Consider the following 23691-nt stretch of genomic DNA (forward strand, 5'->3'; position numbering starts at 1 on the left):
TACGTCAGGAATCCTGGTCATCTCCAGGAAAGACATTTTCCCTGTCTAAAAAGATGCTAGCTCGTTATCCTAACCCTGCGGAGTTGAGTAACAGGTGGGAAATTCCACCTCCGATGGACTCTTATGTCGCCCGTCTTGTTGTGTCATCTACTCTGCCTGTCACCACTGTCTGTCACCTCACTGATGGAACCGACGGATAAGCATGTGGAGGGATGCCTGAAGTCTATTTACTCTCTTACCGGTGCTGTACATAGACCCACTATAGCAGCCTCTTGGGCCGGGAAAGGAATTAAAGCTTGGCTTCAGGCAATTGAGGATGAGCTGCCTCAGGATATTTCTGACACTGCCAGACAATATCTGTCTCATATTACCACAGCCTCCCACTATATTCAGGAGGCGGCCTCTGATGCAGGTGTAATGGCAGCCAAGGCGTCTACTATGTCTATACTGGCTCACCGAATTCTGTGGTTGAGATCCGGGAAGGTGGCCCTAGACTCCAAAGAGACCTCGGAGGTGCTCCCTTTTAAGGGAGACGTCCTTTTTGGGGAGGATCTGAATAAGATTGTGACTGACTTGGCAACTGCTAAGACTGCGTTTCTCCCAAATACTAATCCTTCTGCACAGAAGGCAAAGAGTACCACTTTTCATTCCTTTCGACCTCCAGGGAAGGATAAGGTTCAGGCGTACTCGAGACAGGCTCGTACTTCCAAATCCACTAAGCCCAAACCTAAACAATCCTGGGCCACCTGTCAGCCTGCTTCCAAACAAGACAAGCCTGCTACATGATGGGGCGGGCCTCCCCCTGGGGGAACCCAGAGTGTGAGGCCGACTACTGCAGTTCGCCCAGGCCTGGTTAAAGACCACTTCGGATGCCTGGGTGTGGGAAGTTGGCATTCACGGGTACGCAATCCCTTTCAAGAGACGTCTCCCTCACCAGTTCTGCTCGATGGTTATCCCTTTGGATCTGTTGAAAGTGCAAGTTCTACACTTGGTTGTGCAATCCCTCCTTGACACAGAAGTGTCGGTACCTCTGTCCCAGAGAGGCAGGGGATACTATTCAACCCTGTCTCTAGTTCCGAAGCCAAATGGGTCCTTCCTGCCTATACTCAACCTCAAAGCATTGAACAAATTTATGAGAGTGTCCAAATTCCGTATGGAAACTCTGCACTCTATTGTACTGGCCATGGAACCCGACGACTATATGGTATCCCTGGACATACAGGATGCTTACCTACATATATCTATTGCCGTCTCGCATCAACAATATCTGCAGTTTACTATTGGAAACCTCCATTATCTGTTCCAGGCTCTGGCATTTGGACTGGCTATGGCCCCTCAGATCTTCACCAAGCTTATGGCCATGATGACGGACCTTCTCCGCCATCAGGGAATCAAGATCCTGCCGTATCTGTAGGACTTGTTGATCCTGGCGAACTCCCAAGATGTTCTCCTCAGTCATCTGGGACTGACGGTCCAATTGCTACAGGCCCACGGGTGGCTCATCAACTGAAAAAGTACTCGCTGGTCCCTGCTCGGAGCATGGCGCACCTGGGGGCACCGCTGGACACACACAGCCAGAGATTGTTCCTGTCTCCAGAGAAAGTCCTGAAGCTTCAGTACAGGGTCAGATACTTCCTCTCTCACCCAAGAGTGTCGATATACTCGGCGATGCAAGTACTAGGCCTCATGGTGTCGGCTTTTCGACATGGTAGAGTACGCTCAATTTCATTCCCGCCCTTTGCAGAGGTTAATCCTTTCCAAGTGGGACGGCCTGCCCCATCGGATCAGGTCTCAAATGATCTCCTTAACTCCGGAGGTTCGTCTGTCATTGAGCTGGTGGCTACAGGACCAACAGTTGAGCAGGGGCCGTCCCTTCTGGATCTCCAACTGGGTCCTCCTGACAACGGACGCCAGTCTGCGGGGTTGGGGCGCGGGGTTGGAGCAACACTCTCTCCAGGGTAGGTGGACCAAAGAGGAATCTCTCCTCCCAATAAACATTCTGGAATTGCGGGCAGTGTTCAATTCATTGACGCTTGCCCTGCCTCAGGTACAGAACAGGCCTGTTCAAGTACAATCAGACAACGCCACCATGGCGTACATAAATCATCAAGGCGGCACTCAAAGCCGCATGGCAATGCTGGAAGTATCAAAAATCCTTTGTTGGGCGGAGCGCCATCTGCCAGCAATATCGGCAGTGTTTATTCCCGGAGTCCTCAACTGGGAAGCGGATATTCTAAGTCATCAGGACGTTCACGCTGGAGAGTGGAGTCTTCATCCGGAAGTCTTTCAACTCCTAGTTGACAAGTGGGGCCTACCAGATGTAGACCTGATGGCATCTCGACACACTCAGGAGGTTCCGGTCTTCGGATCAAGGACAAGGGATCTTCAAGCAACATTCGTGGTTGCACTGGCAATTCCATGGAACTTTCGGCTGCCATACGTGTTCCCTCCAGTGTCACTCCTGCTCAGGGTTCTAAGGAAGTTCAAGCAAGAAAGTGGAATACTACTTCTAGTCGCTCCAGCGTGGCCCAGACAGCATTAGTTCACAGACCTGCAAGGTCTATCGATAAGAGCGTCCTCTTGCACTTACTCAATGCCCAGACCTCCTCTTTCAGGGCCCTTGTGTTTATCCGGACCTGGCCAGACTGGCTTTGTCGGCGTAGCTCTTGAAGCTTCACTCCTGAGGGACAATGGATACTCCGAGGCAGTTATTCAAACTATGTTGAAGGCCTTCAAACCGGCTTCTGCACTGATTTATTACAGGGTCTGGAACTCTTACTTCACATGGTGTGCTGCTAAGAATTATGATGCCTATTCGTTCAGAACTTCCAGGCTTTTGGCTTTTCTGCAACAAGGCCTAGATTTAGGTTCATATATCTGCCTTGTCGGTGTGGTTTCAGTAAAAAATTGCATCTATTCTTGATGTTCATACTTCCGTGGTGGGTGCATGGGATCTGTCTGTTGTCTTAAATGCCCTACAAGAGTTTCCATTTGAACCTCTTGCGTCTGTGGACTTTAAATGCCTAACGCTTAAGGTCGTGTTTCTGCTGGCTATTGCCTCTGCTAGAAGGGTGTCGGACTTAGGCGCTTTGTCCTGTCGTCCACTCTTTGATTTTTCACCGTGAACGGGCAGTTCTCCGAACTCGTCCTGGTTATTTGCCTAAGGTGGTGTCATCTTTTCACCTTAACCCGGAGACCGTGGTTACAGCTTTTATCTCTTCTGGTTTGTCCTCCAAAGAGCGGTCTTTGGATGTGGTACGGGCTCTCTGTTTTTACGTGGAGAGGACTGCCTCTCTCAGAAGGTCCGATGCCCTTTTTGTACTTTTTGGTTTTTACAAACGTGGCTGGCCTGGGAACAAGCAAACCTTGGCCAGATGGATTAGAACGGTTATTGCACAAGCGTATGCACAGGCTGGTCTTACAGGTCCTACTGCTATCAAAGCCCATTCTACTCGGTCTGTTGGACCTTCTTGGGCGGCCCACCGAGGTACGTCCGCTGAACAATTGTGCAAGGTGGCTATGTGGTCCTCAGTGAACACGTTCATTAGGTTTTATGCCTTTGATACTTCCGCCTCCCAGAATGCTTCCTTTGGACGCCGGGTTCTTGTGCCTGCTACGGTGCATCCCCTCCCATGAGGAACTGCTTTAGGACATCCCTGATATTTTCCCTGTGGAACACAGTGTACTCCGCTGCAGTACATGTGTACCTCTTCCTGCGAGGTACACTGGGTTCCACAGGGCGTCCACCCTGACGCACTTAGCTTCTATGGGTTTTTTATGGCATTAGCCGCTGGTCCTTTCTCCTGTCATGAGAATGTGGTTCTATGTGACTAACATCTGCCTTCTCTTTACCTGCTACTGCATTGAACTGGTTAACAAAACTGAGCTCCAGTGTCCGGAGGCGGTGTTATAGAGGAGGCCATGCAATGCATCCTGGGACCAGTCATAACCTTAGCCTGTTGGTGCCTCTGGATAAAAATCCAATTCTACACCCTGATGTACTCCCTGTGGAATCCAGTGTACCTCGCAGAAAGAGAGTTAACTATGGTAAGTCTACCATAAATCTCCTTTTAAATCACAGTAATACCATGTCAGCATGCTGTATTCAACATTCCGATGTCCACGTTGTCAGTGTCGATATTGACTTGATACCAATCCTGGTGGACCTATTTCAAAGACACAGGTGTGGTGTTGATGCTACTGCACTCTGAACCTTACATTTACGATCTTCCCACCAGGGGTCGGGTGACCGGCAGTCGGGATCCCAGCAGTCAGCATACCGACGTCGGGATCTCGGCTGCCAGGATGCCGGCAGGAGGGTAAGTGCAACGAAGCCCCTTGCGGGCTCGCTGTGCTTGCCACGCTGCGCTCGCCACGCTGCACTCGCCACACTGCGCTCACCACAGGTTTTATTCCCACTCTATGGGTGTCGTGGACACCCACGAGTGATAATAGCCCTTGTCCCCCTGCCAGCATCCTGGTTTCCGGGATCCCGGTGTTGGTATGCTGATCGCCGGGATCCCAACCGCCGGTCACCTGACTACATCCCCTCCACCAGCTATGGCCGTGTTATTATCAGTGTCAGAAACTTACTCATGACTTTAACCCTCCTTATAATCTCCCTATATTGTTAAGGAGCGAAGAAGCAGCAGTGATGGAGTTTTGATCTTTGGGAGTGCTCCTGATATGAGAACCCCTTGGGGGCTGACAATGGTTTAAGTTTGTGAGAATTTAAGTAGTATCATAGTATCTAACCAGAAATAGCATGTTGACCTTAATCCTAGAACTTCCTTACAAATTTTGACTTTACTTTAAAATAGTTTTTTTTTAAACAACCAACAACATTACTAATGTGTCTACAATGCTCTTTACATCCTATGGTAATGTTTAACTAACAAATCTGGGCGAATTAGTCTTGGAGAAGTATTTATATCAATATTAATGAAAGTCACTTACTACCCTTTAATTATACTTACAATGTTCATTCACAAGGAAGCTACAGTTGTAATAAGAATATGTCAGTTGTGGTATTGTAAGGACGACTATTTGACAGTTGAGTCTCATCTTGACATGGCTCAAAGGATGGCAGATTGGGAAGGAAACCAGCTGGAGAAGTTTTTGGAAGCAGCCCTAATGGAGTCAGGGTCTGTTGAGGGGGTGTTGCCTCTCAAGGGGGGACATAGTAACATAGTTAATGAGGTTGAAATGAGGCAAATGCCCATCTGGTTCAAACTGTATTCTGTATTATGCCAAGTTCATTGTAATGTTCCTGCTGAAGTAAAGTTTTATGTCTAGTTATCAACTATAACCCATGTTCCTCCCAGATTATCAATGTCAATATTTTAAATGCTATAACCTTGGATATCCTTTTCAGTCAGAAATGTATCCAATCCGTTTTTAATTGCATTTACAGAGTCCGCCATTACCACCTTCTCTGGCAGGGAATTCCAAATCCTTATTGCCCTAACAGTGAAGAACCCCTTCCTACGTTGCATACAGAATTTTCTCTCCTCTAGCCTCAGCGAGTGCCCTCATGTCCTATACAGCGTTCTTTTAATAAACAATTCCTCTGATAACTCTTTGTAGTGTCCCTTTACATATTTGAAGATATTAATAATGTCTCCTCTAAGACGCCTCTTTTCCAGTGTATACATATTCAATCTAGTAAGCCTTTTCTCGTAATCCAATCCCTCTAGCCCTTTAATCAATTTAGTAGCTCGCCTTTGAAACCTTTCTAATTCACAGATATCTTTTTTATAATGTGGTACCCAAAATTGAACACAATATTCCAGGTTCGGACGTACCATTGATTTGTACAGCGGCAGGATTACACTCTCATCCCTTGTCTCAATTCCCCGTTTTATGCACGATAGCACCTTACTTGCCTTTTTTGCTGCATTTTGACTTTGCATACTGTTATTAAGCCTATTATCTATGAGCACCCCCAAATCTTTTTTTACAATACTGTTACCCCTAGAGTTTCCCCATTTAATTGTTATGTTCTTTGTGCTCTGAATGAATGATATGGAGTGGTAAGTCCCGAGCACAAGAACGTGACGCTGAAATGATGACTTGGTATAAACAATAACCCCTAGCAACCTAACTCCGTTGTTTCACCCGCGTGGTCCGTCTATGCCTGCGAGACTATGTGTTCTTGGGCCCATGGCAGCCGCGTTTGAAGGGCGGATTAGGTCTGCCCAACTCCGATGCCCCCCGGTCTTAGTATGGGACAAGGCGTAAACGGAGATGGGATGATAACAAGGGGACCTCTAACTAAACACAAAAACTGAGCTAGGGGCAACTTCAGAACAACAAACTAATAGTATGTGCGGCACGGCCACCAAAGGGAAAGAAAACCAAGGTATGCTATCCAAACCCTACACGGCACCGCCGTATACCAGGAAGGACAGCTATGGCGGAACACCTCCACAAAAACACCAAAAGGAACGAGAATAAATGGAATTCCACGGCCCAGGCCGCAAGGCGCGGCTGAAGAGTGCTACTCACAACACTGGGGACAACCGTAAGCGAACCGGAATCTTCGGATCTCTAATGCAGGAGATGACCGGCAGGAAGGCACGGAGAAGTACAACGATCGGCTTTCGACAACAGGAGTCAGGACCACCGGAACAAGATGACTGGACTACAGAACACAGGACAAGGAATCTTCTCCAGAGCAGGAACAGCTCACAGGAAGCTATCACCGGCGTCTGAGTAGTGCACTGAGACAGAATATAACAAGGAGCCCTCCAATAGCTGCAGAGAACCTAATTAGTGATGTCATGCAGCTGCCTTGCTGCACGACTCAGAGCTGTACTTGATTCACAAGGCAACGGGGAACGCGGTCCGCCTGTGGCGTCCCCGTTGCCTTGGACTCGGCGGCTCGGCGCGCACGGCATCCCAGCGTTGCCGGGACCCGGCGGCTGAGCGCACTCTGCGTCCTGGCGTTGCTAGGCGCCAGGCGGCTCAGCGCGCACGGCGCCGTGCGAGAGAACAGGGAGGCGCGGCAGCCGTGACTGTTACTCAGAGAGTCGCCGCGCCTAACATTAATATGTAGGATGAAAGTTTGTTTTTAGTCCCGAAATGCATAACTTTGCATTTTTCTATATTGAACCTCATTCTCCATTTAGACGCCCAGATTTCAAGTTCAGATAAGTCATTCTGTAGAGCCTCCACATCTATTTCCGAATTAATTACCCTACACAGTTTAGTATCATCTGAAAATATTGACACTGTGCTTTCCAGGCCTATTTCTAGGTCATTGATAAATATGTTGAACAGTAGTGGCCCGAGTATGGACCCTTGAGGTATACCGCGGACTACTGGTGCCCAGCTGGAGAACATACCATTGACCACTACTCGCTGTACACTGTTATCCAGCCAGTTACTTATCCATGTGCAAATAGTTTCTCCTAGGCCAAGCTCCTTTAATTTGATGATCAGTCTCCTGTGAGGCACTGTATCGAAGGCTTTTGCAAAATCTAAATAGACCACATCCACCGCTTTTCCCTGGTTAAGATTGTCGCTCACTTCCTCATAGAAGCTAATTAAGTTAGATTGACATGATCTGTCCCTCACAAACCCATGCTGGTTCTTGCTAATAATCTTAGCGGTCTGCAGATACTCATGTATGCCATTCCTTAAAATTCCTTCCAATATTTTCCCCACTATAGATGTCAAACTAACCGGTCTGTAGTTACCTGGATGATTTTTAGATCCCTTTTTAAATAATGGCACTACCTCAGCTATACGCCATTCCTTCGTTACCATGCCTGATCTAATTGAACTATTGAAAATCAAGTATAGGGGTCTTGCTAGTTGTGACCTAAAATGTTGTGGAAAAAAGAAATGGGAGCGCTGAATGAGTCTAATATATAAATTTATTAATAAAATGGTGTTTTAATAAACACATTATTAAAAATAAAATACATGAAATAGCCTAATAAAACATTGAAGCAGTATAATGGTGAAATAATCACATAAGTGTATATAAATGAATAAGTAAATAAGACTGCAATATATCTCCTGAACCAATGTATGTAAAGAAAGTCTTATAGACCTTGATTAAAAGCTGCACTGATGCTTCATAGAATTCAGCCGTGCGTCCACGAACTGAAATAAGTGTAGGTGGGAGACTGATAAGAGGTACTTCTGTTGGAAATCACTGTTGAAATGTACGGTCTCTCCTCTCCTTATGCACATACAAGCCTCATTGGCGGACAGTGTCCCAATGTTGGAAATGCGGACACCGGCGCTGTATTAATGTGTAATGAGTAGATGGTAATGGTATAAAGGAATCAAATTCTCTTGTAGTGTATCACCTGATGGAGGAGCCTCTCCGTTGAGATCGCTGTACTGAGCCGGGTATGCAATGGGAGTACAGCTGGTCACGCCGCTGGTGAACTATCCGTTTGATTGCGGCTATATTTCTCCCCTGTAAGCGCTGTGCCAATCTGGATGTGCAACGGCACAGTGTAGAGGGAGGGCAGGTTATCTAGCCGCTGGAAAAATATCCGTTTGATTGCGGCTAAGCTCCACTCAGTGTATACAACTCAAAAGGTGTCAGGAGAATATGGCAGTCAGGTGGAATCCTTCAATGGAGTACCTTAACGCGTTTCTCGGCCTGCAGCACTGTCCGTTTCATCAGAAGGAAATGAATAAACAAATGGTGGCTAGCCCGGGTATATCTACCCCATTAATTAAAAAATCATGATCAGCTGTGCAATTAAATTAGTTCCAAACACAGGTCTCCTGTTAAAACTAAACAGGTATATTGTATAACTAAAATGTATATGCAAAAGAAGAATTATATAAATATAAACATGTATGTCTAAATATAAATCTACTGCAAAATACACAAATTATGGTATTCTAAAACATATCGATAATTAGTCATCTATTGGTTCCAATTTTTTTTAGATATTTTCAATGAGCTCAATGAAATCCTTATCTTTTATTATTATTTATTTTAGAAAGACAAAAAATTTTGAAGAGATCAGAAACTCTCCTCTAACATCTCAAAATAATTATATTATAGATTGCATTATGAATTTCGTTATAAGCTATTTAGAGGATAGTCGATTTTGCATACATATTAGAAGGAATAATAATAATAAAAATATATATGATGTTCTTAAAGTGACATGGTAATTCAAATGTACAAAAACATTCTTTGAAGAAATACTTCTTTAAATAGAAGAGAGCAGGAAAATTTATGCCGTGTGCCAGTGTGTCACCCAAGACCTCCAGAAATAAATGAACTGGAGGTAGTCGGGTGAGACAGTAGCACACGGCACAAATCAATAAAGTACCGAGAATGGATAATACTTGAATCTTCTTATTGATAAGCCTATCATATGTAAAAAAAAACACATCTGATAGCATACCCCATCTGTCAAAATAGTCATACATTATTTAATTCTACTGTATCATTAAGACCTTCGGGGCATAATGTACTAAGTTTGAAAATCCAAAAAGCCTCACGTTTACATAGGAGGATGTACATATATCCTCCTCTTTTGGTAGAATTGATTTTCTCAATCGCCATAATGGTCACATCTTCTATTGCTCCCTGTGTACATCTATAAATGTGTTGGGACAAACTATGAGACAGTACACCTTTGAGAATATTTCTCCTATGTTCTAAAAAGTGGGTATTGACAGTTCTAATAGTCCTACCCACATACTGTAATCCGCACCTACATTGGACCACATAGATTACATATTGTGATTGGCAGTTTAAAAAATCTAGTATTTCTAATGTTTCTTGAGTATTATGGGAAACTAACTTACTACTATTTTTTACCACATGTTTCCAAGTCATACATTTGTCTCTACCACATTTAAAAAAACCTTTAGGCTTAGGGGGCAGCCAATTTAGCTTATTTTGAACAGGTTCAACCGTATTTGGTATAGCATATGGAGTAAACATGCTAGGAGCAAGTTTCTGTTTGAGTGACATTGCTTTTCTAAAAGTGACATTACCATGTTCAGGGAGTACTGAGTTCAAATATTTATCACTACGCAAAAGGGACCAATTCTTAGATATTATGTTTTTAATCTCCTTGGAAGAAGAATTATATTGAGTAATGAAAGCAGGGGGACGTTCAACTTTGGTCTTTGGATAAGAATTATTTTTCTTAAATAAGATGGAACTTCTTGAAACAGTAGAAATTTCTCTCAAGGCTCCATCTAACAATGAGGGAGGATAGCCTTGTTTGACAAAGGACGTATATAAAGCTTTACTTTGTGACTGAAAATCGGATTCAGTGGAGCAGTTCCTCCTAAGTCGGAGGAACTGTCCTTTCGGAATGTTATCCTTCCAGGGTCGAAAGTGACTGCTGTCATAATGCAGATAATTGTGACAATCAACGGTTTTAGTGTATGTGGTGGAATTTATTTTACCATTATTGATAGTGAGTAAAATATCTAAAAAATTTATCTGACTGGTGCTAAAAGAATGTGTAAATTTCAAACCAAAAGTGTTTCCAGTACCAATTGACTGTCCCCATCCCAAATAATAAAAATATCATCAATATAATGGCCATAGAGGACCAGGTACCCCCCGCAAGCGCCACCCCAAATGTGCCTCTCTTCAAAGAGGCCCATATAGAGGTTCGCGTAGCTGGGGGCAAACCTGGTCCCCATGGCCGTCCCACACACCTGAAGAAAAAATTGTGAATTGAAAGTGAAATAGTTGTGTTCCAGAATGAATCTGATTGAGAGGAGTAAAAAATCTCTTAGATCAGAATCAATTTCGTGATCTCTATGAAGAAAGTGATTGATGGCCATTAAGCCAAATTCATGTGGAATATTACTGTAAAGTGACTCTACATCGCAAGTGAGAAAAATGTAAGAATCTTTCCAAGTAATAGATTCTATAAGTCTAAGGAAATGTGCAGAGTCCTGTATATATGAAGGGAGGGCTGTCACATATTTTTGTAAGTGTGCATCAACATAGGCAGAAAGATTGGTGGTTAGTGAACCTATGCCCGATATAATGGGCCTCCCTGGTGGAGACTTCAGACACTTGTGCACTTTAGGCAGGTGGTAATAAATTGGAATGATGGGATAATCGACTTTCAAAAATCTATAAACATCATCTGATAATGTGCCTTGATTCAAGGCCAAATTTAATAATGAAATAAATGTATCTTTAAAAGAAAAAGTAGGATTGGATACCAATTTATTATAAAAGAGAGGATTGTTCAATTGGCGAGAGGCTTCAGCTAAATAATCCGCAGTGTTTTGTAAAACCAGGCCTCCGCCTTTATCAGCCTGCTTGATAGTAATACTCTTATCTTTAAGGAGTTCTTTCAAGGCTTTTCTTTCAGCCTTGGTCAAATTATCTCTAAATCCCACCTTTTCTGCTTTAGTGCACAAGTCTCTGAAGTCATTGAGAATGGTCGTGTAAAAACTTTCCAAAAAAGGTCCTCTATGTTGAAGAGGATAAAAATCTGAGGGTTTTTTGAAAATCTTTTTGGGAGGACCTGTAATGTCAAATAATCTCACTGTAGTATCTTCATTTTCATTTTCCTCATAGAGGCTCTCTAACATATCTAATGCTAGTGTATCATTCTTGTCAAGTACTATTGGTAAAGCATTAATGTCTTGCTTGTGTAAGGATTTAATGCAAAAATAATAATCTTAGCGGTCTGCAGATACTCATGTATGCCATTCCTTAAAATTCCTTCCAATATTTTCCCCACTATAGATGTCAAACTAACCGGTCTGTAGTTACCTGGATGATTTTTAGATCCCTTTTTAAATAATGGCACTACCTCAGCTATACGCCATTCCTTCGTTACCATGCCTGATCTAATTGAACTATTGAAAATCAAGTATAGGGGTCTTGCTAGTTGTGACCTAAGCTCCATAAGAACCCTCGGGTAAGTCCATCTGGGCCAGGTGATTTATTAATCTTAATTTTGCTTAGTCTCTCCCGGACTACTTCTTCACTTAAACAAGTATCTAGCCACGAATCATTGCGGTCACTATTGTTATGCACTACTCCCACCGTCAGTTCTTCTCTGGTGAACACTGATGAAAAAAATTTGTTCAGTATTTCCGCTTTTATTTCATCGTCATTTATCAATACTCCAAATTCATCTTTTATTGGACCTACGTTCACCTTTTTTAACCTTTTACTGTTTATGTATTTAAAAAACTTTCTAGGATTGGTTTTGCTCTCCGTAGCGATTTGCTTTTCGTTTTCAATATTAGCTGCTCTTATTGCTTTTTTGCATCTTTTATTGCATTCCTTGTAGTACTGGAATGACCCCTCCTTTCCATTACATTTAAATGCTTTGAAAGCATGCTTCTTTTTATCCATTTCTTCCTTGACCTTCTTATTAAGCCACATCGGTTTGAGTTAGGTACTCCTGCGTTTACTGCCCATGGGAATGAATTTGTGAATATTGCTATCTAGTAACTCTTTTAAAGCATCCCACATTTCCTAGTGTTCTTGCCATGAAACAAAACTTCCCAGTTAATGCTGTTTAGTGCATTTCTCAGCATACTGAAGTTAGCCTTCCTAAAGTTAAATGTTTTGGTTGATCCCTTGTAGTGATGTTTCTTGAAACTGATGTCGAATGTGATCATATAGTGATCACTATTACCCAAGGTCTCCCCAACTTTAGTGCTTGATATAATGTCCACATTATTAGTAATTACTAAAACCAGAGTAGTTTTACCTCTAGTTGGGTCCTCGACTAATTGAGACAAGTAGTGATCCTTTAACGTATTTAAAAACCTGTTGCCCCTAGCTGTAGCACATTAATCGTTAAATCCTTTTCTTCTAGTCCGTAGAGGATGCTGGGGTCCACTTCATGACCATGGGGTATAGACGGTTCCGCAGGAGCCATGGGCACTCTTAAGACTTTTCAATGGGTGTGAACTGGCTCCTCCCGCTATGCCCTTCCTCCAGACCTCAGTTATAGGAACTGTGCCCAGGGAGACGGACATTTAGAGGAAAGGATTTACTTTAATACTAGTGGTGAGATACATACCAGCTCACACCTCAACCATGCCGCACAACATGGCATTCAACATCACACACGCCAACAGGCATGAACCAATTACAGCAACATGCTGAAACTAATATAACACAACATGTGTAATGCAAATGAACAAAACTGCAGGTAAAGTACGCACTGGGACGGGCGCCCAGCATCCTCTACGGACTAGGAGAAAAGGATTTACCGGTAGGTATCAAAATCCTATTTTCTCATACGTCATAGAGGATGCTGGGGTCCACTTCATGACCATGGGGTTTATACCAAAGCTCCAGTACGGGCGGGAGAATGCGGATGACCCTGCAGCACCGATTGACCGAACTTCAGGTCTTCATCGGCCAAGGTGTCAAACTTGTAGAATTTAGCAAATGTGTTTGACCCCGACCAAGTAGTCGCTCAGCAAAGTTGTAATGCCGAGACGCCCCGGGCAGCCGCCCAGGATGATCCCACCTTCCTAGTAGAATGGGCCTTCACCAACGTAGGTAACGGCAATCCAGCCGTAGAATGTGCATGCTGAATCGTACCTCTGATCCAGCGCGCAATAGTCTGATTGGAAGCAGGACCCCCAATCCTGTTGGGAGCATACAGGACAAACAGAGCCTCTGTTTTCCGTATCCTAGCTGTTCTAGTGACATAAATCTTCAAAGCTCTAACCACATCTAGAGACTTTGACTCAGTGAACGTGTCAGTAACTACTGGCACCACAATAGGTTGGTTAATGTGGAAAGATGAAACCACCTTTGGAAGAAAATGTTGGCGAGTTCTCAACTCTGCCCTATTTTCATGGAAGATCAGGTAAGGGCTCTTGTGAGACAAGGCCCCCAATTCAGACACCGCCTTGTGGATGCCAATGCCAAAAGCATCACCACTTTCCAAATGAGAAACTTCAACTCTATCTCTTGTAGAGGCTCAAACCAATTCGATTGAAGGAACTGTAACACCACATTAAGGTCCCATGGTGCCACTGGAGGCACAAATGGAGGCTGGATGTGCAGAACCCCTTTCACGAAGGTCTGAACCTCTGGAAGAGCGGCCAATTGTTTTTGGAAGAAAATTGACACGGCGAAATCTGGACCTTGATTGATCCCAATCGAAGGCTCGCCTCCACACCAGCCTGCAGAAAATGGAGAAAACGTCCCAACTGAAACTCTTCCGTAGGAGCCTTTTTGGATTCAGACCAAGACACAAATTTTCTCCAAATACGGTGGTAATGTTTCGACGTTACTCCTTTCCTGGCCTGAATAAGTGTGGGAATTACTTCCTTTGGAATACCCTTTCGGGCTAGGATCCGGCGCTCAACAGCCATGCCGTCAAACGTAGCCGCGGTAAGTCTTGATACACGCACGGCCCCTGCTGCAGCAGGTCCTCGCGAAGAGGAAGAGGCAGAGGAACTTTTATGAGCAACTCCTGAAGATCTGGGTACCAAGCCCTTCTTGTCCAGTCTGGGGCAATGAAGATTGCTTGACTCCTTGTTCTTCTTATGACCCCGAGAACTTTTGGGATCAGCGGAAGTGGAGGGAAGACATACACTGACCGTAATACCCACTGGGTCACTAGCGCATCCACTGCTATTGCTTGAGGGTCTCTCGACCTGGAACAATATTTCTGAAGCTTCTTGTTGAGACAAGATGCCATCATGTCTACTTGAGGAACTCCCCAAAGACTTGTCACCTCTGCGAAGACTTCTTGGTGGAGGCCCCACTCTCCTGAATGGAGATCGTGTCTGCTGAGGAAGTCTGCTTCCCAGTTATCTACTCCCGGAATGAAAATTGCCGACAGAGCCTTTACATTTCTTTCTGCCCAGAGGAGGATCTTCGTCACCTCTGCCATTGCTGCTCTGCTTTTCGTTCCACCCTGCCTGTTTATGTACGCGACTGCTGTTACATTGTCCGACTGGATCTGTACGGGATGATCTTGAAGAAGATGTACCGCTTGTTGAAGGCCGTTGTAAATGGCTCTCAATTCCAGCACTTTTATGTGAAGGCAGGCTTCCTGACTTGACCATTTTCCTTGGAAGCTTCCCCCCTGAGTGACAGCTCCCCAGCCTCGGAGATTTGCATCCGTGGTTACCAGGACCTGAATCCCGAACCTGCGTCCCTCTAGCAGGTGAGAACTGCGTAGCCACCACAGGAGCGAAATCCTGGCTTTTGACGACAGGACTATCATCCGGTGCATGTGTAGGTGGGATCCCGACCACTTGTCCAACAGGTCCCACTGGAATACTCTGGCATGGAACCTGCCAAACTGTATGGCCTCGTAGGCCGCCACCATTTTCCCCAACAACCGAATGCACCGATGGATCGACACACTTGATGGTTTCAATATCTGTTTTACCATTTTCTGGATTTCCAGAGCCTTTTCCACCGGAAGAAATACTCTCTGAACTTCTGTGTCCAGAATCATCCCAAGAAAAGACAATCTTGTCGTCGGTTCCAACTGTGACTTTGGAAAATTTATGATCCAACCGTGTTGTTGGAGTATGGACAGGGAGAGTGTGATGTTCTGTAGCAACTGCTCCCTGGATCTCGCCTTTATCAGGAGATCGTCCAGATAAGGAATTATATTGACTCCTTTTTGACGAAGGAGGACCGTCATCTCCGCCATCACCTTGGTGAATACCCTCGGCGCCGTGGAGAGACCAAAAGGTAACGTCTGGAATTGGTAATGGCAATCCTGAACCGCGAATCTCAAATAAGCCTGGTGAGGAGGATAAATGGGAACATGCAGGTAAGCATCCTTTATGTCTACAGACACCATGTAGTCCCCCTCCTCCAGACTGGAAATCACTGCCCTCAGTGATTCTATTTTGAACTTGAATCGTTTCAAGTAAAGATTCAGATTTTTTAGATTTAGGATCGGTCTGACCGAGCGGTCCGGCTTCGGAACTACAAAAAGGCTTGAATAAAACCCCTCCCATTGTTGTGACAAAAGGTACCAGGACTATGACCTGATTCTGACATAATTTTTGAATTGCCGCTGTTACTGCCTCTCGTTCTGGAAGAGAAACTGGCAAGGTCGATTTGAAAAATCGGCATGGGGGAACATCTTGAAACTCCAGCTTGTACCCCTGGGATACTATCTGCAAAACCCAGGGGTCCAGGCCAGACTGAAGCCAACCTTGGCTGAACAGTTTCAGACGTGCCCCCACCCGAGCGGCCTCCCGCAAGGGAGCCCCAGCGTCATGCTGTAGATTTGCCAGAAGTAGAGGTTGACTTCTGCTCCTGGGATCCTGAAGCCGCTGTGGGCTTCTTTCCCCTTCCGCTTTCCCTACCTGCAAAGAAGGGGGAACCTTTTGCCTTCTTGTATTTATTGGGCCGAAAGGACTGCATTTGAGAGTGATATGTCTTTTTTGCCGGTGCAGGAGCATAAGGCAAAAAAGTTGACTTACCTGCTGTAGCCGCCGAGACTAACGCATCCAGTCCATCACCAAATAAGGCCTCACCTTTATATGGGAGAGCTTCCATATTCCGTTTGGAATCTGCATCCGCGTTCTACTGGCGAATCCACAACGCCCGCCGAGCCGAAACTACCATGGTAGCGGCTTGTGAGCTCAAGAGTCCAATATTTTTCATCGCCTCTAGCATGTATGTGGCAGCATCTTTGATATTCCCTAATTTAAGGAGTATCTCATCTTTATCAATAGTGTCAATTTCCGATGACAGGCTTTCTGACCATTTTTCAATAGCGCGACTCACCCACTTGCAAGCAATTGTGGGCCTGAGCAGCGTACCATTGGCAACATAAATGGATTTCAATGTAGTCTCTATTTAGCGGTCTGCTGGCTCCTTTAGTGAAGCCGTGCCAGGTGCAGGGAGAATTACCTTCTTTGTCAACCTGAACAGAGCACTGTCTAACACAGGGGGTGACTCCCATTTTTTTCTGTCCTCTACGGGGAAAGGATAAGGTATCTGAATCCTCTTGGGAGTACAAAATTTATTTTCGGGATTTACCCACACCCCTTCAAAGAGAGCATTCAGCTCGTGGGAAGGAGGGAAAGTGACCTTAGATTTCTTTTCTTTATAGAAATAGGCCTTCTCCCGAGGTACAGGAGTGGCTTCATGACTTCCAGAACTTCCCTTATAGCCACAATCATATATTGTATACTTTTTGCCAATGTATGATCTATTTCCCTGGAGTCACTATCGTCGACACAGGAATCAGTGTCCGTGTCGGTATCTTATGTGACCCAGAGGGGTCGCCTGCGGATGGAAGAATAGAACCCTGAAAAATCACATCTTCCACAGATTTTCTCCAGCATTCTGCATGAGAGTCAGACTTACGGTATCTAATCTCCTATTGATATGATGCATACTATCACGTATTTCTTTCACCCATGCAGGCTCTTGGTGTGTCGGCAGCGCCACCACATTACAACTCTGTGTCCCTAAAATGGTTTCCTCCGGGGAAGAACTCCCTGCCTCAGACATGTCACACTCGTGTACAACACCCACACAGACACACTGGGACTTATAGGGGACAGACCCACAGTAAAATCTGTCAGAGGGACACAGTTTAGGAGCAGCCAGTTCACAGCCCCAGCGCCAGTATCTAATGCCTGTGAACACAAAATGCCCACTGACATGCAGCGCTGTTTTACACAGTAAACACACTTGTAAAGCACCAAATTCGCTTGTGCCCCCCCATGTTTTGCACCCCGATACTTGTAGTCAGAAGTGGAGGAGGACCAACGGTGTCTCTGCAGCCTGAGGAGAGAGAGAAAATGGCGCTGAGCAGTGTGCTGGCTGCCTGAGGAAGAAGCTCCGCCCCCTCAATGGCGCATTTTTACCTCAGAGAGATAACATAATATTTATTCTGGCGGGTTTATATAGGTATTTTGGTGCCCAGGGCGCCCGCGCCATGCAACCTGCAGTGCCTGTGTGGGCAGCAATGGTGTGCTGCGCTCCCGCCAGCCGAGCGGTACCTCAGCCGTCACTTTACTTGATTGAAGATCTATATTCTTACACTCACCTGTCTTCTGACTTCTGGCTCTGTGAGGGGGGTGACGGTGCGCTGTGGAAGTGAGCATCTAGACACGGCTAGCGTTCAGTACCCTTCAAGAGCTAATGGTGTCCTGTCAGCCACAAGCAGAACCATGAAACTCTTCAGGAAGTTGGTTCCTACTTCTGCCCCCTCAGTCCCACGAAGCAGGGAGACTATTGCCAGCAGTTCTCCCTGAAAATAAAAAATCTAACATAAGTCTTTTCAGAGAAACTCAGTAGAGCTCCCCTGGAGTGCATCCAGTCTGCCTGGGCACAATTCTAAAACTGAGGTCTGGAGGAGGGGCATACAGGGAGGAGCCAGTTCACACCCATTGAAAAGTCTTAAGAGTGCCCATGGCTCCTGCAGAACCGTCTATACCCCATGGTCATGAAGTGGACCCCAGCATCCTCTAGGACGTATGAGAAATCAGGATAATTAAAATCCCCAATCACTAGGATGTCTCCCAATCCCGCAGCCTTTTCAATTTGCTGCAAGAGTTGTTCCTCATGTATGCTAATATCCGGCTGTTTGTAGCACTTACCTATGACTAGTTTTTTTGCATCAATATCCCCACTTGAGATTTCAACCTATAGTGACTCCACATTATCTCCAGTCCCCTCGTAAATAACCTCCTTTAAGTATGGTTTAAGAGATGGTTTAACATAAAGACATACATCTCCTCCTCTTTTGTTAGCCCTGTCCTTCCTGAAAAGAGAATACCCCTCCAAGTTTGCAACCCAATCGTGAGAGTCGTCCCACCATGTTTCCGTAATACCTATAATATCATACTGAACCTTTGATGCTAACAATTCCAATTCCCTCATTTTACCTGCTAGGCTTCTTGCGTTCACAAGCATACATTTTAGTTTAGTGTTTCCCATGTCCGTTTGTTTTTTAAGGGTATCCTATCATTGTTTACAAGTGCCTCCCTAGAGTTACTTTTACTGCCAGTTCTTTTCCTTACTCCCTCTCCTCTCCCACCATACTTACTATTCCTTTTGATCCACTCATTTAGTCCTTTTAAACTCTCTGCCCCGACATAAGTATTTTCCCTTATGTTACTTACATCATTTTCCCTTATGCTACTTACATCAATTTCAATATGCTGTAATGATGAACCACAATTGTTGTTAGTTAATGTTTTGGCAATACCTTTGTTAATACCCTTTTTAGTACCCATGTAAGTACCCTTACCGGCTGCTCTTTCCCTCCCCCCTTCTCCACCCCCATTTAGTTCTCTACCACCATCCTTACTATTCTCACTGCATGACCCATAGTTTCTAGGTAAACCCTCCCCCCAGGCACCTAGTTGAAAAGCTCCTCCAACCTTCCAACCATCCTTCCCTCCCAGCACCGCAGCCCCCTCCTCATTCAGGTGCAATCCATCGCGACAAATAAGATGGCGCCTGACTGAGAAGTCTGCCCAGTGTTCCAGGAACATAAAGGCCTCCTTCCTACACCGGTCTCTAAGCCACACTTTTACCTCCCTCATCTCCCTCTGCCTCCCTGGGCTAGCGCGTGGCACAGGTAGTATTTCTGAGAATATTACTTTAGATGTCATTGCCTTTAGTTTCTGGCCTAAATCCCTATAATCTTTCTTAAGGACATCCCACTTACCACTAACTTTGTCGTTGGTGCCAACGCGCACCAAGTCCGCCGGGTCCTTCCCAGCCCCTACTAACAATCTTTCTATCCGGTCCGCAATGTGCCGCACCCGGGAGACAACAGACCATATGGCGATCATGATCCCAGTAGCAGATTACCCTATTTGTCTTCCTGATGATAGAATCCCCTACCACCACAATCTGTCTGGGTACCTCTCTCTCTTTCATCCCAGCTGTGCCAGAGGGACCACTCCTCTGGTTGCTAGAGGGAACAGTCTCCTCCGGCTCAGTCATTTCCTCGCCATCATCCACTGAATCTTCGTCCAATCGGGCGAATTTGTTCGGGTTTGATAGTTCAGAGATGTCGTGCCTCCCCCTCTTTTTCTTCCTTCTAACAGTGACCCAGCTAGCTAACTGATTATCCTCGTCTACCGGTGTGTTCCCCCTGCAACTCTTCCACCGGTCTATCTAAACTTCGCTCGAGATTGTGAATATCTCTCAGTCGCGTAACGGTTTGCTCTAGATCAGTTACCTGGGCTTCCAGGGCAACCGTTCGCACACATCTCGCGCAGATGTATTCACAATGGGACGGCTGCTCCAGGTGTGCATACATCTTGCACGACATGCACTGAGTGAGACTCTCAAACTCGGCCCCTCCCATTTGCTTGACAACTCAACTCCCTATTACCTTTCGAAGAACAATGCAGAATAATACCAAAAATGCAAGCAATGCAATGCAAACAATGCAATATGATATTGACTATGACCTAGCTGTGGAGAGAATCAATATTAATAACACAGCAGAAATAGCCAATTAAATCACATACACGATGAAGTAGGTAATCAATACTTATCTGAGTGGGCCCTCCCCTGCGACACCGCTACTCCTCCTTGCAGTAGTTCCGCACCTTCTTCTCACTTGCTGCCGTGCTTCGTTCTCAGTTCACAGTCCCTTCACACGCAGGCGGTGTCTGCAAAAGCAGCAGCACACTCTCACTCAGCAGGAGCAGCCTCACACACTTATACCCCTTTCACACTCCCATCGCCGGATCCCACCCGCGAATTGGAAACGGGTCCTTCCCGGGTGGGATCCGGCATTGGCAGCTGCTGCAGGCTTCCCCGACCCGGCAATATGACGGGCGGATTGCCATAGCACCTGGGGGGCGGAGCCGGGGCCGGGGGCGAAGGTGAAGGCGCCGCTGGGAGATGAGATCATCTCCTCGCCGCCTCTCCCTGCTGTAGTAAACGGGTCCCGGGACGCATCGACCCGGGAGCCCGTTTACGCAGCCACTGACTCGGTATTCAACCCGGGTATAACACTGCTTTATTCCCAGATTGAATTGCCGGGTCAGGCGACCCGCGATTTCGGCTATGCCCCTTTCACACCGCATGCCGAGCCGGCAATATGCCGGGTCGATACCGGGTTATTTGTGCGGTGTGAAAGGGGTATAACTCTCCCCCAGCAGCCCTCACACACTGGGTGGAATTCAAATGTTTGAAAAGTCGGTTGGGTGTCTGTCCCAACTGACTTTTCAAACATTTGAATCTCACCCACTGAGTCTGCAGCAGCACAGTCTCCTCACACACCTACTCTGCAGCAGCATACTCTCCAACTGTACCTTTTTAATAGGTACAGTACCTTTTTTTCATGGTCTGTACCTATTTTTGGCTCTCCAAACTTCCATTGAAAGTATAGGAAAAGGGGCGTGACCACGCCCCCTTTACACGTGACCACGCCCCTTTTTCTAATTTGTACCGATTTTTGTGTGTAAAATGTTGGAGGGTATGCAGCAGCACCGTCTCCTCACACACTTTATTCCACACATGCGTTCTTAATCACACTTACTCACTCCACTAGCTGCGGCAGCAGCAGCAGCCCGACACTCACCCACACTCACTCCTACACACACATTATAATCCAAAACCTTATGACCACTTCCATATGATGTAAATGTTGTTGATTATCTAGTTGATGTGTTGAATGTAGAAGATATGAACAGGAGTAAAGACTTGAGTCAATTTGATAAGGACCAAATTGTTATGGTTAGACAATTGGGACAGAGTATTTCTGAAATGGTAATGCTAGTGGGGTGCTCAAGGTCAGCAATGTTGAGTACTTACAGACAGTGGTCTGAGGAGGAAAAAATAATGAACCACTGACATTGATGTGAGAGGTAATCCCATCTGGCATGCAGCAACAGAGCTACTGTGGCAAAAATCACACAAAATGTTAATGATGTTGATTGAAGCAATATGTCCCAACACACAAAGCACCAAAACCTTCTGCTGTACAATACTTCTCTCCACACGTCTACGAAGGCAGGCAGGATGTAGTCAGTGGTGCCAAGAGAGGGGGGGGGGGGGGGGGGGGGGGAGAGGGTACAAATTACCCGGGCCCAGTGAGGGTCCAGTAGGGGCCCAGGTCCCCTCCCCCTTACCTGGCAGCAGCAGCTGCAGCTTTTCTCCTCAGCCCAGTACACGCTGCTGAGTACTGGGCTGCAGTGTGGCCATGGAGGTGCTTAAAATACTATTTTCTCATACGTCCTAGAGGATGCTGGGGTCCACTTCATGACCATGGGGTATAGACTGTTCCGCAGGAGCCATGGGCACTCTTAAGACTTTTCAATGGGTGTGAACTGGCTCCTCCCTCTATGCCCCTCCTCCAGACCTCAGTTTTAGAAATGTGCCCAGGCAGACTGGATGCACTCTGAGGAGCTCTACTGAGTTTCTCTGAAAAGACTTATGTTAGGTTTTTTATTTTCAGGGAGAACTGCTGGCAACAGTCTCCCTGCTTCGTGGGACTGAGGGGGCAGAAGAAGGAACCAACTTCCTGAAGAGTTTCATGGCTCTGCTTCTGGCTGACAGGACACCATTAGCTCCTCAAGGGAACTGAACGCTAGCCGTGTCTAGATGCTCACTCCCACAGCACGCCGTCACCCCCCTCACAGAGCCAGAAGTCAGAAGACAGGTGAGTGTATGAAGACAGATCTTCAATCAAGCAAAGTGACGGCTGGGGCACCGCACGGCTGGCGGGAGCGCAGCGCGCCATTGCTGCCCACACATACACAGGCACTGTAGGGTGCGGGGGTGGGGGGCGCCCTGGCTAGCAAATAACCTTGTAAACTGGATAAAAGGGTGTATAAGATGCCAAGGCACAGCCCTACCCCCCGCCAGTATAAATATTATGTGAAAAATCTCTGAGGAGAAATGCGTTATTGTGGGGGCGGAGCCTCCTCTTCAGGCAGCCAGCACACTGTTCAGCGCCATTTTCTCTCATTCACAGACTGCAGAGAAGAAGCTGATCCTCCTCCACTTCTGAACAAGTATCAGGGTGAAAAAAGGGGGGGCCTGGGTGCTAATACATATTGTGCACAATATAATAGCGCTTAAAAGTTTCTGTGTACGGAGTACGCGACACAGGGATTTTGTCTCTGTGTACAAAGTACGCGGCACAGGGATTTTTTCTTTGGCGGTGGGTTGTGAACTGGCTGCTCCTAAACGGTGTTCCTCTGACAGATTTTACTGTGGGTCTGTCCCTTATAAGTCCCAGTGTGTCTGTGAGTGTGTGTTGTACACGTGTGTAAGACGTGTCTGAGGCAGGGAGTTCCTCCCCGGAGGAAGGCATTTTAGGGACACAGAGTTGTAATGTGGTGGCGCTGCCGGCACACCAAGAGCCTGCATGGGTGAAAGAAATACGTGATAGTATGCATCATATCAATAGGAGATTAGATAAGTCTGAATCTCATGCTGAGTGCTGGAGAAAATCTGTGGAGGATGTGATTTTTCAGGGCTCTGTTCTTTCATCCGCAGGCGACCCCTCTGGGTCACATAAGAGACTATTTGCGAATATTGTGAATACTGATACCGACACGGACACTGATTCTTGTGTCGATGATAGTGACGCCAGAGAAATAGATCATGAATTGGCAAAAAATATACAATATATGATTGTAGCTATAAGGGAAGTTCTGGAAGTCACGGAAGCCACTCCTGTACCTCAGAAGAAGGTTTATTTCTATAAAGAAAAGAAATCCAAGGTCACTTTCCCTCCTTCCCACGAGCTTAATACTCTCTTTGAAGGGATGTGGGTGAAT

At 45.9% G+C, this 23691-nt stretch overlaps 1 protein-coding gene across 2 annotated transcripts in view; it reads left to right on the plus strand.

Moving 5' to 3' along the window:
* BAHD1 (bromo adjacent homology domain containing 1) overlaps positions 1-23691 on the plus strand; it is a 534426-nt gene that overhangs the window by 39156 nt on the left and 471579 nt on the right. The gene's annotated exons all lie outside the window — the stretch shown is intronic.

This window comes from Pseudophryne corroboree, chromosome 12 (genome assembly GCF_028390025.1).
Source record: "Pseudophryne corroboree isolate aPseCor3 chromosome 12, aPseCor3.hap2, whole genome shotgun sequence".
NCBI classification, from domain to species: domain Eukaryota; kingdom Metazoa; phylum Chordata; class Amphibia; order Anura; family Myobatrachidae; genus Pseudophryne; species Pseudophryne corroboree.